The following is a 19293-nucleotide window of genomic DNA, read 5'->3' on the forward strand; positions in this document are numbered from 1 at the left end:
GCCACCGAAACACAGTCTTGCTTCTTGGAGCCAGCTGTGCGAGTTTGAAAGGTGTCAAATTGCGGCCTTCCGAGTGGTGGGATGGTCCTCCAGCAGAACTGCCACGCAAGTTGGACATAATACGGTAGTTGTACAACAATGCTTGTATCGGTGGTCGCGTCAAGATTTTCACACCCATAGACGAGATTTTGGACGTCCACAAAGCACAGACACCCGCCAGGGTGGTCGTATTGTGAAGGCAGCAGTGGCAGATCGTACAGCTACCACAGCACATATGAGAGAGCTTCTGAGCGCAGAACTGTTGCGAAGTGGTTTTTGGCAGTGGGGCTACGGACACGCCCACCTCCAGCCAGTCTTCTACTCACACCACAGCATCGACGTGCACGGAGAGACTGGTGTCGCAAAGAACCACTACGAAGATGGGCTGGCGCAGTGAAAGGAGAGTCTCTCTGCACGCAAGTGTTGAGTGGTACTTAAGTAAATAAATTAGTGAAATCAAAGTGAAGTAGAAATTAGAAAATAAATGAAAAACTTAGTTTCGTTTAGAAGAATTACCCACTGGCAAACAGCGAGCAGAACAGCAAAGCAGAAGAGACAATGACCATGAAGTCAGCAAGTTCCACGTAAGCGGACGCTGTCGATTCAGCCGTCAGGGCATCGCCCGACCGGATCAACGTGTTTCTCAGTTGTCACATGTGAGCAAAGGCCCTCGCCTACATTCCAAGAGCCAATGACCGACGTTAAGAAGGTTCTTCGAGAAGCTTTTCAACGTGACAGAAGAGGCAATGACCGTGAACTCGTTCACCTCCAGTAAACTGAATAAATACGCGAGACGCAGTGGGCCCGAGAGACGAGAGACCAAGAAGATGAAGAAATGAAGAAGCGTAGCAGTATTTTTCAGTCAGTTTCGGTGCTGAAGACCGTCATGCAAGAAGAGACTACATCATGCACAGACGCACCAAGTCCGCCGCTGTAACGGAATAGCAAGCAGCAGCCTCGGCGCCAGAATACAGAAGTTAAAAGGTATTTGAAGTCTGATTTTTACGTACCCGGGTGACTCGTGAGGACGGGAAGGAAACGGCCTCACATCAGCAGTCACCTGTGAGCTGGGATGAAGATCCGACAGCCGAAGACTGGCAAGCGGGAGTCCGTTGTTCGAGTCCGGGACACTGGCCTTCCCCCGCCGCCGCAACTGCCGCAGCAGAAGGCTTCGCAAACGACACAGCTGCCGCTCTCCGAGCCAGAACATCCACTAAGAAACAGTTGTACAAAACTTTCAATAAAAGTTATCTGATGTAAAAATGCTGTTTCATTCTACCTCATACCCGAGCCAAGGAAGAACACACCCTGCCCACACGTTGTTAAGAGAGAAAAATTAATTTATTTAGTATTTTCACCCTGACATAATGCTTTAGAATTAAATGCCCATTGCAGTGATGCTCATCCTGACAATTGACTAGCCCCAGTTACATTTAGTATCACAACTGTTACACAAGTGATAGTCGTTTGCGCCTACGATATAGACCTGGTAAGCGCTCTCTCGTAGAGTGCATTCGTCTAGGACACACTGGCCCCATCGCAGGCGTTATGGTCTGGCGCGCAATTAGCTACCAGCCGCCCGAAGTGGCCGAGCAGTTCAAGGCGCTACAGTCTAGAACCGCGCGACCGCTACGGTCGCACGTACGAATCCTGCCTCGGGCATGGATGTGTGTGATGTCCTTGGTTAGTTACGTTTAAGTAGTTGTAAGGGACTGATGACCTCAGAAGTTAATTCCCATAGTGCTCAGAGCCATTTGAACCATCTCGTTCACCTTTGGTGTTTCTGGAGAGGTCGCTAACCAGCGCTCGTGTCGTGCAGAATGTTGTTAGACCTGTTCTTTTGCCGTTCCAGCAGCAGAAAGAGGATGTGTTGCTCCAGGAGGATAATGCTCGCCCACACACTGCCCGTGAAACTCAATGTACTCTTCTAGACGTGTAGCAACTTTCCTGGCCAGCACGATCTCCAGATCTGTGTCCAGTCGAGCACATGTGGCATATGATCTCATCTACATCTCATCTGCATCTACGTGATTACTCTGCTATTCACAATAAAGTGCCTGGCAGAGGGTTGAATGATCGGATGTGAAGTGACTCGTACGGCGCGTCGGCCAACAACTCTTACAAAATTACGTGAACATGTCGATCAGGCATGGCATAATGTATCCCAGGAGAGTATTTGCATCTGTATGATCGAATAAATGCCGGAATCAGCGCCTGTATACCCGCCCCTGGAGGCTACTCGGGTCGATGGCAAGTATCTCAGAACCTCCTGTGTGACTGATCTGTAAATGTAATCACTTCATGTGCTCAGTATGTGCTGTTCCAACAATAAATCTTGAATGAATAGGAAACCTCTAAAAGGGTGTACTAATTTCTTTGTGGCAATATATTTTTACATTTTTTCAACTTCTTAACTTCGTTCCTTTCGGAATATATTGAAAAGTGCTCCCCGAATATCTATAAAGTGGGTGTGAGAGTATACTTTTAATTGTACGATACCTTTGGAGACTAAGTGCGTGTTGAGAAGGGTGTGAGGCATTGTTGCACTTTTTTGTACGACGAAGAAAGCAACGAGGTAGGCGAGAGAAAATTTTTAAAGCGAAAGGAAAGAGGAAGGGGAAGAAATAAGGAAACTACCATTCGTTGAAGACGTAGCTCTTCTGGATGAAATTCAAAATTTATTTGTTCGTTCATCTGCCTCCATTAAAGTGTACATACACGACTTTTGTTTTAATTTGAGACAATGAAACATCTCGAAAACGATGCATCGTAAGAAAAGAATGTTCTGGGTGAAAAAATCTTCACCAACAACATATGAGAAAACACTACAACATCAGAGCCGTAAGATACACACCGAAAATCGTGATAAATGCTCATTTCCGTTTGTAAATGCATAATAAACAGAAAAATAAAAATTACGTTTTACTGTTTGCAGATGAGAAGTTGTAGACTGTTAACACACTAGCTACCTACATAAATATTCAACAGCATCATGTAAGGTATGTTTGTTGTTGTCTTCAGTCCTGAGACTGGTTTGATGCAGCTCTCCATGCTACTCTATACTGTGCAAGCTTCTTCATCTCCCAGTACTTACTGCAACCTACGTCCTTCTGAATCTGCTTAGTGTATTCATCTCTTGGTCTTCCCCTATGATTTTTACCCTCCACGCTGCCCTCCAATGCTAAATTTGTGATCCCTTGATGCCTCGGAAAATGTCCTGCCAACCGGTCCCTTCTTCTTGTCAAGTTGTGCCACAAACTCCTCTTCTCCTGAATTCTATTCAACACCTCCTCATTAGTTATGTTATCTACCCATCTAATCTTCAGCATTCTTCTGTAGCACCACATTTCGAAAGCTTCTATTCTCTTCTTGTCCAAACTATTTATTGTCCATGTTTCACTTCCATACATGGCTACACTCCATACAAATACTTTCAGGAACGACTTCCTGACACTTAAATCTATACTCGATGTTAAGAAATTTCTTTTCTTCAGAAACGCTTTCCTTGCCATTGCCAGTCTACATTTTATATCCTCTCTACTTCGACCATCAACAGTTATTTTGCTCCCCAAATAACAAAACTCCTTTACTACTTTAAGTGTCTCATTTCGTAATCTAATTCCCTCAGCATCACCCGACATAATTCGACTACATTCCATTATCCTCGTTTTGCTTTTGTTGATGTTCATCTTATATCCTCCTTTCTAGACACTGTCCATTCCGTTCAACTGCTCTTCCAAGTCCTTTGCTATCTCTGACAGAATTACAATGTCATCGGCGAACCTCAAAGTTTTTATTTCTTCTCCATGGATTTTAATACCTACTCCGAACTTCTCTTTTCTTTCCTTTACTGCCTGCTCAATACACAGATTGAATAAGATCGGGGATAGGCTACAACCCTGTCTCACTCCCTTCCCAACCACTGCTTCCCTTTCATGTCCCTCGACTCTTATAACTGCCATGTGGTTTCTGTACAAATTGTAAATAGCCTTTCGCTCCCTGTATTTTACCCCTGCCACCTTTAGAATTTGAAAGAGAGTATTCCAGTCAACATTGTCAAAAGCTTTCTCTAAGTCTACAAATGCTAGAAATGTAGGTTTGCCTTTCCTTAATCTATTTTCTAAGATAAGTCGTAGGGTCAGTATTGCCTCACGTGTTCCAAGATTTCTGAGGAATCCAAACTGATTTTCGCCGAGGTCGGCTTCTACCAGTCTTTCCATTCGCCTGTAAAGAATTCGCGTTAGTATTTTGCAGCTGTGACTTATTAAACTTATAGTTCGGTAATTTTCACATCTGTCAACACCTGATTTCTTTGGGATTGGAATTACTATATTCTTCTTGAAGTCTGAGGGTATTTCGCCTGTCTCTTACATACATCCACTCTTTTGCCAATCAAGCTATAACTAGAACTTTCGAGATAATGTTATAAACAACACACAGTGCATCAGGTCGTTAATACATATCTCAATTGTGAACAATGAAAAAACGATGTATAATAATTTACAACAGTTATTAATTCACAATTGTAAATATTATGTACCAAAAGCTTCACCAAATGTTAATATGTAACAACAATTTTACAGTAAGAAAATAAACAACTGAAATAGCACAAAAGGTGCTGAAACATGTCTGGGCGAAACAAAACTGAAAAGGAGTATTGCATAAGGCGGAATTCCTAGTCGTATTATTGTCATTGTTACATAACATTTTTTGTATATCTATCCTGGTCAGATTGCAGAGAGGGCGTTCAGGCCCTAATCTGTTCAGGCAGAGTAAGCAATCAATAAATTAGTAAATGTATAAATATATGAACACATGGCGATGCTGTATGCAGAACTGGGACACGGCCCTGGCAGTTACGTGGTGTGAATCCTGTTTGCTGTGCTGTCGATAGCTGCGCCACTGTCGACGTACCTCTCTGCTAAAACGCGATGTGAATGTGTAAAAGTGGTCATCATGTTAACAGTCCATGCTGCTCCAGGTGTCTATGTACTGTCCATCTTTCTGAAACGAGGTATGCGACGTGGCTGTACGACCCTGCTCGGCTGAACGAATAATGTGTCTGTCCTCTCAAGCGCTAGTCATTCGGGGTTATTCAGAATCTACATGACATTGCGTATGGTTCCCGTGAAGCGACCGATAAAACAATAATTTTGGCCACAGCAGCAACATATTGAGAGACCATTACTAAAGAATACGTCCAAATATGCTGTCTACATCTACGTCATACTGTGCAAGCCACCTAATGGAGTGTGGCGGAGGGTACTTTCGGTACGACTATCTGATCCCTCCAACCCTGTTCCACTCACGAATAATGCGTGGGAAAAATTACTGTCGCAAAACCTTTTTACTGGCTCCAATTTTTCGAATTTTCTCCTCTTGGTCAATACGCGAGATGCATGTGGTGGGAAGTAATATGTTGTCTGACTCCTCCTGAAGAGTGCTGTTCCAAAATTTCAGTAGTAAATCTCTCCGTGATGCACAAAGCCTCTCTTGTAACATCTGCCAGTGCAGCTTGTTTAACAGCTCCGTAACGCTCTCTCGCCAGCTAAACGATCCCGTGACGAAACGGGCCGCTCTTCGTTGGATCTTCTCTACCTCCTGTATCAGTCCTACCTGATAGGGATCCCACACAGATGAACAATACTCAAGAACCGGGCAAACAAGGGCCTTATAAGCCACTTCTTTCGTGGATGAGTTACATTTCCTTAAGAGTTTTCCGATGAATCTGAGTCTTGTGTCTGCTTTTCCCACTATCTGTTTTATATTGTCTTTTCACTTAAGGTCGCTCAGGTAAGTTACGCCTAGATATTTTACGGCAGACGTTGTCTCCAGCTGTTTGTAGTCAATAGTGTATTTTATTTTATTTACACGTAAAGTTCCGTAGGACCAAATTGAGGAGCAAATCTCCATGGTCATGGAACGTGTCAGCACATGAAATTACAACATAAATGTAATAACAGATAAAAATAAATGTTTACGAACCCAAAAAAGTCAAACCATAAGTTTAAGTAAACGGAATCAACTTACTATTGTAGCTGTGCAGTAGTGGATTTACACAATGAAATTTTCACCCTGCAGCGGAGTGTGCGCTGATATGAAACATCCTGGCAGATTAAAACTGTGTGCCCGACCGAGACTTGAACTCGGGACCTTCGCCTTTCGCGGGCAATTGCTCTACCATCTGAGTTACCGAAGCCCGACTCACGCCCGGTCTCACAGCTTTACTTCTGCCAGTATCTCGTCTCCTACCTTCCAAACTTTACAGAAGCTCTTCTGCGAACCTTGCAGTCTCCGCAGTATCCTTTCTTTCAGGACTGCTAGTTCTGCAAGGTTCGCAGAAGAGCTTCTGTAAAGTTTGGAAGGTAGGAGACGAGATACTGGTAGAAGTAAAGCTGTGAGACCGGGCGTGAGTCGGGCTTCGGTAGCTCAGATGGTACAGCACTTGCCCGCGAAAGGCAAAGGTCCCGAGTTCGAGTCTCGGTCGGGCACACAGTTTTAATCTGCCAGGAAGTTTCAGTAGTGGATTTCTTTTCCTATGTATGCGCAACATGTTAGATTTATTTACGCTCAGGGACAAATGCCAAAGTCTGCACCATTCATCAATTCTCTGCAGGTCGTTCTGCAAATTTTTACTATCTTCTGGCGTTGCTGCCGCGCGGGATTAGCCGAGCGGTCTGGGGTGCTGCAGTCATGGACTGTACTGCAGTCATGGACTCTGTTGCTGATCCCTTGGGCGTGGGTGTGTGTGTTTGTCCTTAGGATAATTTAGGTTAAGTAGTGTGTAAGCTTAAGGACTGATGACCTTAAGAGTTAAGTCCCATAAGATTTCACACACACACATTCTGGCGTTGCTACTTTGGTATAAACAACTGAATCATCTGCGAGTAGCTTTAAAGAGTATCCGACGCTTTCTACTAGATCATTTATATATATTGTGAACAGTAACGGTCCTATCACACTTCCCTGTGGTACGCACGGTGAAAAATCTGACGAACCATGGTGGCTACCAGTTGGAACCCCACCATTTCCATGCTCTACTCCAGAGGAAAAGAGAGAATACACTAACGGCCGCCTTAAGAGACACCCTGAGGACGGGTAAGTTTCGCAATTCCATCTGTATGCAGGCTGCCCAGGTGGTGTAGTCAGTCTGCCACCACTGTCCGAACACACACCCGAAATATAGAAATGGCGCTAATAACCGGCAGGTCGAAGAAATAATTCATTCTCCTGAAGATGACTGGCACGTTCCCGGTTCACATTTCGTGGAGTATTGTCAACGATGACAGTCAGCAAGCCCGGAATACCACGGAACCGTGTTACAGTGGTCGCCTGTCTAGACACAGTGCAAGACATGAGCTGTACGAGGTAATTAATATGCGGGTCGAGGAGAAGCACCTGCGGTCCCCGCTCTCCTCCGCCCCCGCAGAGCCGCAGAGTGACCGTGAGCCTGGCTGGCGTGGGAGTGACGTGGCGGCCGCGCGCAGCAGGAAGCGGCGCGACAGGGGGTCGAGATTAAGACAGCCCGGGACGGGACGGGCCGGGACTGGGACGAGCCTGCCGGGGCTGCGTCCGCCGCCGCCGTCCGTCACGAGGCGGGAATACCAAGTGGCCGCCGCCATTGTGGCGCCGACTCCGTAACTCGAGCCGTACAGTCTGGGTACCACTACCAAGTACTAGGAGTGGGCCGCACTCTTGTTGTGACTAGAAAATTTTAATTTTTACTCTCGTTTTTGTGACCATAGTAAGAGTCCAGGCTCCATAGGCAAACAGCTAGCCGACATTACGAAATAGTCCACCAGGACGTAGGGACAAGGCTGAAACTGCCAAGCATGGCTTGTTGATCAAATAACTTAGTGTTTGACTTGCTGCCAGAGTAAGCAGCGTGAACCAAACTTGCGCAATGGAAGACGCAAACACCAGGGCGATAATACAGCAAGAGAGAGTGTCATTCACGTGCGGAAAAGAATCGTGTGGAACCAAATTAAGTTGTGTGCAGCTAGAAACGAAAGTGTCGTGTGGAACCGAAGGCATTCTTGCGCAAGCCGACCAAATAGAAACGAGAGTGTCATGTTGAAACCGTAGGCATTCTTGTGCAGTCCGATCCGAAATGAAAGGGTCGTATGAAACAAATTAACTAGTGTGCACCCAAGTACATGAGAAACGAAATAAAAGGCCAGGCAGCGGAATAGCTAGAGGCAGAGATTCAGATGCAGATTCAGAGCCAGATCCGGCAGTCTGGAGATTCCGCAGCGAGACGCCAGCGGGGCCGAGTAGGCCCATAGCAGCCGATACAGCTGATAGAGACTTCAACTACGAGAAGACGGTGATAGACTCTGGTGGACACTCAGGAACTGCACGTCGAGTAGGAATTTTAGAGTTTCATTCGAATAGTGTTGAACAGAGGCTGTCAGTCTTTGTCTCAATTACTTTGAGAGATTTCAGTGCTAACCAAGAACAAGTGATTGCTTTGTACTTGTTTCCTATATGTACCGACAATTAGCTTTGAAGTAGCAAGTCCGAATAAATAGACTGAATCTTACTAAGGGGTTTATGGTCCAACACCTCACATAAGTATATGTGACAATAAACTCGATAGAAACTAACCAATCTTTTCTGCCTATTGCAATTCTGTAACCTATTTCCAGGAAACTTATTTGCTTCAAACAAAGGAGACTCTCTCCCTCTCATCTCCGATATAAAGGTTGACAGCAATTTATAACTAACCCATTGTCGTTAACGTCCCGATTGCGCTACGCAGTTCGCACTTTACTTCATTCTGGTATAGTGAGGCTGTGCCGGGACGCGACACTGTGTCTTTCCGATATCAGTGATTTCTGAGAGTGTCACTCTTCGGTGACTGTGACTCTTAATTTCAAAATCACATTTTACGAATTTACAACTTGTACCCCTCCTACATCTATCAACGTTACAATATTCCTTTTACGATTTATCACCGCGCATTTCACTCTGTGAAACCTCCTGGCAGATTAATACTGTGTCTCGCTTCGAGACTCGAACTCGGGACCCGAGTCCGAGTTCGAGTCTGGATCCCGCACACAGTTCTAATCTGCCACGAAGTTTCGTATCAGCGCACACTCCGCTGCAGAGTGAAAAATTTCATTCTGGACTTCACACTGCGTTCAGTCACAGATAGCAACTAAGAGCCAGTGACAAGCAGGGTCTTCACATGCTGTCTGGTACCTGGTCGTTATAGTTAAAAGTTACCCTGCTGCAGCGAATCTTGGTAGATATGCTAATGCGTTAATCCGAAAACGATTATACCCGAAAAAAATTAGTTCCAATTTTGCCCACCAGGTACAGCACCTTGTCGTCGTCTGCGATGCACATATACAACGAACTGTGCAAGCCGCAGTTAATAATAAAATCAACATTATGCATCCGTTTCTCCTTTTTTACCCACTTTCCATTCCTAATAGCATTTTTATACCCCTTTCTTGCATTCACAGCGCCAAATTTGCACCCAAAAACTGGAACTAATTGTTTCCAGTGTTAATCTATTCCAAATCAATTATTAGAACATCTATCAAGTTTCACTCTCGTACGATAATTACAGCCCATGCTGCAGTTCAGTTATAAACATCAGGTATTTATGCGCAGGTCAACTGTATCATTGCAAGAATCTTCTCGTCCATAATGTGCGCAAACTGTGCGTTCCAACAGTGTGCCATTGAAGCCAATACGCGTGTTGAAAGGGAGAACATTTAAATGTGAAATACATTCTGAGTCAATAACGATAGTTCCATTCTACTTCTGTTACAGCTGATCCATACCTCAAAATTTTTTGCCTTGCAGTTATTGACAAAGACTTGTTTGAATGTTTTAAGGCTCAAGACATGCAAGTACAAAAAGTGGGAAGTACAGATCTCCCAGTTGAAAGTTGACTACAGGAATACGAAAAATGGTCAGAAAGTAAGTTTAGTGTCACCATGACGGGGGTGGTTCCTTGTTCTTTGGCGGTTGTTAACACTGAATGATAGAGGTGGTACACCTCACCAGAGAGAGCATAGCAGGAGGACATAGTACGTAAATTCACTTTGTAGCACCCAGCGGCGTGCAAGATGTCAGAGCCACGTGCTTTGATCTGCTTCCTACTCGTGAAACGAATAACGCCTATGGAATTTTTTTCGTGAATCAAGCCTCTTTTGCGGTGATGGTGCTATGAACAGAGAGTGTGTGTTTCAGGGGTGCAGCGAGTTTAGTGGAGACTACACGATGTGGAAAAGCTTACATTTAGACTGGTGAGTTGGTGCAAAAAAATCAGGAAACTGTTCGTGACGTTCGCCGACTGACAGTGTAAGAAATTTCTAAGACGTTTCCACAACACTCCAGACCTCTCTTATACGAGACACACACACATAAACCCTGGGTACCGGAAACTGCACGCAATGTGGTTCCCAAAACAGCTGCACGAGAAAAATTGAGTAATTACACCTGCGATTTTATTGAGCGACTTGAATTGGAGGGTGAAGATTTCCTTAGCTCTACTGTGACTGGCGATCAAAAATGGACGGCTCATTGCATCCAGAGACGAAAAGACAGTCGTCACAGCGGCGACAGACCAATTCCCCATCTGCCAAAAAATTCAAAACCGAAATTTCTGGCAAAGAAAAAGATCATCGCCTCAATGTTTTGGGACCGAAAAGGCATCATTTTGGTGGCATTTTTGACTCAGAGGCAGACTGTAACGTTGTTGCTTTAATTTGTTCTGTAAGCGGTGCTGATATACAATAAAAGCGGGTTAAAAGCTGTGAGCTGTCTGGGGAAGTTAACCTTGCATTACTGCACAACTGTTTCACCAGGTATCCAGTCTAGCTTACCAAATTCCCAACCAGACCAACATTAATTATAATCTTTTAATAGTCATACGACAACCGGTGATTTTTATATATATATATATATATATATATATATATATATATATAAAAAAAAATCACCGGTTGTCGTATGACTATTAAAAGATTATATATATATATAAAAGAGAATTTAAATAAAAAGAAATAAATCAGTTTATATTTGGAAATTTATTGATCATTGAAATTTCAGCATATTAAACGTGAGTCATAACTAAGCTGGTGCCTTATTTAGGACTGTGAAAATGTGAGTTTGTAATCTTACGGAACACATCAAATATGGAGCCAAGATTGGGAGACTGCATACAACACTGCATTCATAAAATAACACACGAAGAACGTTGAAACATATGCAAGAGGAAATTAACCACAACCAACCGATTCAATTTTCACCCAAAGAAGTTACGTTCGTAGCGCAATTTTGTCCGTCGTGTAATTACTACACACTGGTATACTAAATTCGTACTAACTCTCTGTGAAATCTTCCTGAAAAGAGTAGCTGAGGGCTACTTTGATGATTACACCACATCCTTCACGTGATCAACTTGGTTTATACAAAGAGTGTAACTCCACAATAATTTTGATAATTAAAATAAATTACATCGAAAAGCAATTTACACAAGAAAAACATCGAACTGGTTACTATCGTCTTACTATTAACCTGATGGGTCAAACAATTGTATAAGCACGTGGTACTGGTCTCACAAAATACACCCCACGTGGGTTGAACATAAATAAAAGTTGCTATATTGAAAAATATTGTCAACACGAGACGTTATAATCTCACGCACATTCGCATTTAAGATTGATGATCTTAGTTAGAGTTACTGATCAACACGTGGTTCCACTCTACTCACAAAGTAGTGACAAAGCAACTACCGGAATATATTCTGAACTTCACACGAGAATTACACTGTGCTGCAATTTAAGATAACATTAGATATTTTAGAGCTAAACCTGAAATAAAGGTGATTAAATTTTCAGTTAGGCTGAAGAAATCCATTGTCCTACGGACTTAGCAGACACGCGCTAAGCCGGAGGTCTTACCACTTCAGACGCTCGCCACGGACAGACTGACTGATCCCTTCCTGAGGGTGGCTCACAAATACAAACGGAAGTGGCCAGAGGGGCAGCTTCCTATACCAACATGACAAGGGACGGACAGGACCATACTAAGGATAGAAACCTCTTTGCTTTTAGAAAGCGTAGCTACCTGTTCCGACGCTGGTCCTACTGTTCTCTAGCAGACAGGCTTGTCTGCTACCTTCAAGCATGCAACAAGAAATACATTTGCTCATTCATCCTCTCACACAGAAGGGAAGGGGGATGACAGTATCTTATCATATACAGTATATAAAAGAAAGTGTATGTAGGTTCCGTATGAGACTGTGTGACACGAATTACATATAAACTGTGTTTTAAAGTGTAGTAGTGTGAGAGATCGTTCTTGTTTATGTGTAAAAGTAACACGTTCCACTACTCAGTCTCCTCCCAGATAGTCAGAAACGCCACAGTAAATTTAGAAGAGGAATTTATGCCGTGAATGTCGTCAGACCGGCTTGTGCGAGCCCGAGGTTGTTTCGGTTTGTTGTCACACGATGTTCTGCCTTCATTAAACTGTCGCACCCACGAACGCACTTTCGACACATCCATAACTCCATCACCACACGTCTCCTTCAACTGTCGATGAATTTCAATTGGTTTCACACCACGCAAATTCAGAAGGAAAACATCGCCATTTTAAGTATTTAAAACAGTTCTCATTCTCGCCGCTGGCGGTAAAATTCCATCTGCCGTACGGTGCTGCCATCTCTGGGACGTATTGACAATGAACGCGGCCTCATTTTAAAACAATGCGCATGTTTCTATCTCTTTCCAGTCCGGAGAAAAAAAATCGGAGGCCTTAGAACTTGAACGCACCTCGTATAATTCCCTTGTACCACTGTTCACACGCGTTTACCTGTTGTTTTCATTTCTGTGAGACGTCTATGTGGTATCTAACCTGCTCTCATTGTTAATCACATTTACTTGCGACGGTAACGTATTCTTACCACATGACTCATATTCTATTACCAGTGTATAGTATGACAACTGCCAAGACAACAGAAAGAAAACAGACATTTCAATGACCGGACGGACAGTTCATAATGTAAAAATGAAAATGAATGGCACGAGTGAGTTTGTAACACAGCTCGTTCGCTTCACAGTTCAGCACCGCGACCACTTAACCACGACGCTGCGGCTATTGAGCTTGGTCCGTTCACTTTTCTGTTTTCTTTTTTTTTTTTTAACACAGTTCAGTACGCTCTTATCCTGGTTTCACGCTTGATATGTGTTCATTTTTTGCACTTTTTGACAGGGTATAAGATATAAACTGGAGACTGGAGTCGGTGGGCGAGGGGGGGGGGGGGGTGGCTGCATTGGGGAGGTTCCCTGGTAAGTGGTTAGTTGTACGAACATCAATCAACAGATGACACATAGCGCTAAGTGTTATAGTTGTTAAACGCTACTTTAGGTTGCTGCTAGTGAACTGGAAAAAAAATTAAGCAGATTCCTATGTTATACTGTTCTTTATGCTAATACTCGTATATACTCAGCAGCTTGCCATCTGTATAGGATTCTTGTAAATTTAATTCTATTTATTATCAACTTTTCCAATGTTAATTTCATATACTGACTCGTTCCCTGGCTATGAAGATTTGCTCCTGAATTTGGTTCTACGCAGGTAGACGTGTAAAATAAAATAAAATAAAACAAAACAATACATTTCCATTCCCCTCTCGCATTCCTGGAAAAACCACCTCAAACCCAACTAGTGGTCTGACCTCGCCAGAGCGAGAGACGTCTCAAGTCAATATAAGTTAGAAACAAGGTGGAGCACATCATGGACGCTAATTACATAGCCATTTGCATTGAAATCTCAGAACTGCTTTCTCATTCACAGCGAAACTAACACGAACTGCTCAACCTCCACCTCCCTAGTTCAGGTCTTTCGTACGCTCTTGATTGGATATCGATTCACAGGCTCAACCTAATGTCGGACGACATATCTTCAATGATTGTTCAAGGCCATGTTTTGCGTATTTTGGTGTATGGACCGTTGTCTCTGGTGGCTCTTCGCAGACTAATGAAGTATGTAAGGACTTCAGAAAGTGAATTAGACCTGTCGCCCTACGCTATGACCACTGCAGAACAAGAGTGGCGTACAGTCACAGGAAAGGGCATTTTTCGGCTTGTGACTAAGGTCTCCCGTCGGGTAGACCGTTCACCAAGTGCAAGTCTTTCGATTTGACGCCACTTCGGCGACTTGTGCGTCGATGGGGATGAAACGATGATGATTAGGACAACACAACACCCAGTCCCTGAGCGGAGAAAATCTCCGACCCAGCCGGGAATCGAACCGGGGCCCTTAGGATTGACATTCTGTCGCGCTGAGCGCTCACCTACCGGGGGACGAACATTTTTCGGGTTATGACATACACTTCAAATTGACATTGTATTTATGATTATGTATCAGCTTTTCAGATGTTTGTCATTATGCGTAAAGTTAAAAGTAGTCACAGCCACACTAATAAAGTACCAAATCTGGCATTTAGTTTGTTTCTTGTTAGCTTCGTTGACATCTTTGGTGAATGGTGTTGCCACAGTCATCGCCATTTGGCAGATGTTACATAGAAAACTTACCTTGAATTTTTAAGGCAGTTTGGAATTTCCATTATTTTTATCTCCTGCAGTTTTTATAGTAAATAAGAAAACTGTTTCTCAATGATAAACCAGCTTTCACAGAAATACAACGCTGTAAAACTACACAGACGTGTCCACCTCTGACAATCGACTCTACATGACTCACTAACACGTTTCTTAACAGCAAAGGCGAGGCAGAGTAGCACTTGCAACCTACGTCCTCAATTATTTGCTTGACGTATTCCAATCTATGTCTTCCTCTACAGTTTTTGCCCTCTACAGCTCCCTCTAGTACCATGGAAGTCATTCCCTCATGTCTTAGCAGATGTCCTATCATCCTGTCCCTTCTCCTTATCAGTGTTTTCCACATATTCCTTTCCTCTCCGATTCTGCGTAGAACCTCCTCATTCCTTACCTTATCAGTCCACCTAATTTTCAACATTCGTCTATAGCACCACATCTCAAATGCTTCGATTCTCTTCTGTTCCGGTTTTCCCACAGTCCATGTTTCACTACCATACAATGCTGTACTCCAGACGCACATCCTCAGAAATTTCTTCCTCAAATTAAGGCCGGTATTTGATATTAGTAGACTTCTCTTGGCCAGAAATGCCTTTTTTGCCATAGCGAGTCTGCTTTCGATGTCCTCCTTGCTCCGTCCGTCATTGGTTATTTTACTGCCTAGGTAGCAGAATTCCTTAACTACATTGACTTCGTGACCATCAATCCTGATGTTAAGTTTCTCGCTGTTCTCATTTCTACTACTTCTCATTACCTTCGTCTTTCTCCGATTTACTCTCAAACCATACTGTGTACTCATTAGACTGTTCATTCCGTTCAGCAGATCATTTAATTCTTCTTCACTTTCACTCAGGATAGCAATGTCATCAGCGAATCGTATCATTGATATTCTTTCACCTTGTATTTTAATTTCACTTCTGAACCTTTCTTTTATTTCCATCATTGCTTCCTCGATGTACAGATTGAAGAGTAGGGGCGAAAGGCTACAGCCTTGTCTTACACCCTTCTTAATACGAGCACTTCGTTCTTGATCGTCCACTCTTATTATTCCCTCTTGGTTGCTGTACATATTGTATATGACCCGTCTCTCCCTATAGCTTACCCCTACTTTTTTCAGAATCTCGAACGGCTTGCACCATTTTATTTTGTCGAACGCTTTTTCCAGGTCGACAAATCCTATGAAAGTGTCTTGATTTTTCTTTAGCCTTGCTTCCATTATTAGCCGTAACGTCAGAATTGCCTCTCTCGTCCCTTTGCTTTTCCTGAAGCCAAACTGATCGTCACCTACCGCATTCTCAATTTTCTTTTCCATTCTTCTGTATATTATTCTTGTAAGCAGCTTCGATGCATGAGCTGTTAAGCTGATTGTGCGATAATTCTCGCACTTGTCAGCTCTTGCCGTCTTCGGAATTGTGTGGATAATGCCTTTCCGAAAGTCAGATGGAATGTCGCCAGACTCGTATATTCTACACACCAACGTGAATAGTCCTTTTGTTGCCACTTCCCCCAATGATTTTACACAAGTTTTTACGTAAACAGTGCAAAATTTAGTTAAAACACTGCTCTAAATGCCTTTAAAAAAACTAACATATCGATGTTTTTTGTTAATTAAATGCAAGCAACTGTTGAATTCATATCAGATGAGAGTATATACCTTGTGTAGAAATCGTTTTACCCAAGTTTCTTTTTATGAATCTAGCGATCGATACTCGCCAGTATTCCTAAAGTGCATTGCACTCGATTACATCAGGAATTTTCTGCAGACGCAGGTCTGTTGCGGTAAGGATAACAGATGCATCTCAGTGAGCAAGTGAAGCAGTGTGGCAACTGGGAACTTACTCCAGAGTTGAAGTACCTGAAGCAGAACTATTCTTATGGGTACCACGTCTAAATTGCACACACATTCACCGTGATATTATGGCGGTATACCGACCAAATGCATTGTCACATCCAGCCACAGAGAAATGGTGGCGACAATAAGGAGGAGGCAGCACGGACGTGTGTGGCGCTGGTGAGGAAGGGAGCCCATCGAGTACAGAGTCCAGGCCATCGAGGACCTGATTCCCAGCAATCTCAGAGTGGCTACCGTCCATCACACTGTCCCAAGCGACTGGAAGAAAGCGCAGCTGATACCTGTTTGTAAAACGGGAAAAGAACCGACCCGCAAAATTCAGACCAATATTCTTAATATCGTTTTCGATGGCACTTTTTAATTTCTTAACAATTAAATTCGCCAAACAGGCGAATTGAGACGTTATTTTACACTACTGGCCATTAAAATTGCTACACCACGAATATGACGTGCCACAGACGCGAAATTTAGCCTACAGGAAGAAGACGCTGTGACATGCAAATGATTAGCTTTGCATAGCATTCACACAAGGTTGGCGCCTGTGGCGACACCTAGAACGTGCTGACATGACGAAAGTTTCCAACCGATTTCTCATACACAAACAGCAGTTGACCGGCACTGCCTGGTGAAACGTCGTTGTGATGCCTCGTGTAAGGAGGAGAAGTGCGTACAATCACGTTTCCGACTTTGATAAGGTCCGATTGTACCCTATCGCGATTGCGGTTTATCGTATCGCAACATTGCTGCTCGCGATGGTCGAGATCCAATGACTGTTAGCAGAATATGGAACCGGTGGGTTCATGAGGGTAATACGGAACGCCGTGCTTGATTCCAACGGCGTCGTATCACTAGCAGTCGAGATGACAGGCATCTTATCCGCATGGCTGTAACGGATCGTGCAGCCACGTCTCGATCCCTGAGTCAACAGATGGGAACGTTTGCAAGACGACAACCATCTGCACCAACAGTTACACGACGTTTGCAGCAGCATGGACTATCAGGTCGGAGACCACGGCTGCGGTTACCCTTGACGCTGCATTACAGACAGGAGCGCCTGCGATGGTGTACTCAACGACGAACCTGGGTGCACAAATGGCAAAACGTCATTTTTTCGGATGAATACAGCTTCTCTTAACAGCATCATGATGGTCGCATCCGTATTTGGCGACATCGCGGTGAACGTACATTGGAAGCGTGTATTCGTCATCGCCATACTGGCGTATCACCCGGCGTGATGGTCTGGGTTGCATTGGTTCCACGTCTCGGTCACCTCTTGTTCGCATTGACGGCACTTTGAACACTGGTCGTTACATTTCAGATGTGTAACGACCCGTGGCTCTACCCTTCATTCGATCCCTGCGAAACTCTACATTTCAGCAGGATAATGTACGATCGCATGTTGCAGGTCCTGTACGGGCCTTTCTGGATACAGAAAATGTTCGACTGCTGCCCTGGCCAGCAGAATCTCCAGATCTCTCACCAACTGGAAAACGTCTGGTCAATGTTGGCCGAGCAACTGGCTCGTCACAATACACCAGTCACTACTCTTGGTGAACTGTGGTATCGTGTTTAAGCTGCATGGGCAGCCGTACCTGTACACGCCATCCAAGCTCTGTCTGACTCAATGCCCAGGCGTATCAAGGCCTTTATTACGGCCAGAGGTGGTTGTTCTGGGTACTGATTTCTCAGGATCTATGCACCCAAATTGCGTGAAAATGTAATCACATGTAAGTTCTAGTATAATATATTTGTCCAATGAATACCCGTTTATCATCTGCATTTCTTCTTGGTGTAGCAATTTTAATAGCTAGTAGTGTATTTTATTTTCGCTACCAGATCCGGCAATTCATCATGCCATCTTCGGGGCACAGATGCACCTCTCAAAAAAATCGATATTGGCATACTGGAGCCATATTTTTCTAGATGTCTTGGATTCGTACTTCAACTGCTTCCTTCAAAGACTTGACTGCAACTCAAGTCAAGCCTTCGAAGGGAGCACTCGAATTAGGAGAAATTTCAGAATAGGATTAAAGGGAGAAGGAACAAAAACTTCAAGCATGGCCGATGGCATAATTATGTCAGAGACGGCAAATGACGTGGGAGATAAGTTTAACCGAATGTATGGTGTCTTTACAAGATCACTGTAAGGAATATGCAACAAGGGTTAAGGAGTGTTATTGCGGGAAGTGGGTTAACAAATGGTACGCCGATAGCTGGAGGCGGAATCTGTTAGTTGAGCAGCAAAACAAAATGTCGACTGACCAAAAAAAAACACTCTAAAAAAACCAAAACGAGGCACCTCGGAGGAATTATGCAAACTGGTCTCAAATTGATATTCATACAGATATCGACGGAAAATGCAAAACTACAAACTTTGGCGTCCGATGAATGAATGTGTGACGCTGCAGCGCAATTTCACAGCGCAGCTGACCAGGATAGTATGCAGAGGACCCGTCGATATCAGGGCACAAAGTCTTCGATAATTTCATTCCGTGTACTCAGTTGCACAGTAACTGTCTCGCAGACAGGCACGTGAACAATATGCGCTGATGACAGCATTAGAGAGAGGATGTGTAACTGGGTTCAGACGAGCCGGTTAGAGGAATCGGTGAATCGCTCGACGTTTGAAGAGGAGGACCCATGCCACTATTCGACGATGTTGGCAGGTATAGGTGAACCACCCCCGAGCACAGCGTCAACATCGACGTAGAGAGACCACAGAAGATGGGGACCGAGAAATCGCCAGAGAAGCACTCAGAGCTACGGATTCATCACTGTCACCGATCCGACCTGCAACTGGTGCTTCAGTGACGACAGGGGCCG

This window comes from Schistocerca piceifrons, chromosome 10 (genome assembly GCF_021461385.2).
Source record: "Schistocerca piceifrons isolate TAMUIC-IGC-003096 chromosome 10, iqSchPice1.1, whole genome shotgun sequence".
In the NCBI taxonomy this organism is placed as follows: Eukaryota; Metazoa; Arthropoda; class Insecta; order Orthoptera; family Acrididae; genus Schistocerca; species Schistocerca piceifrons.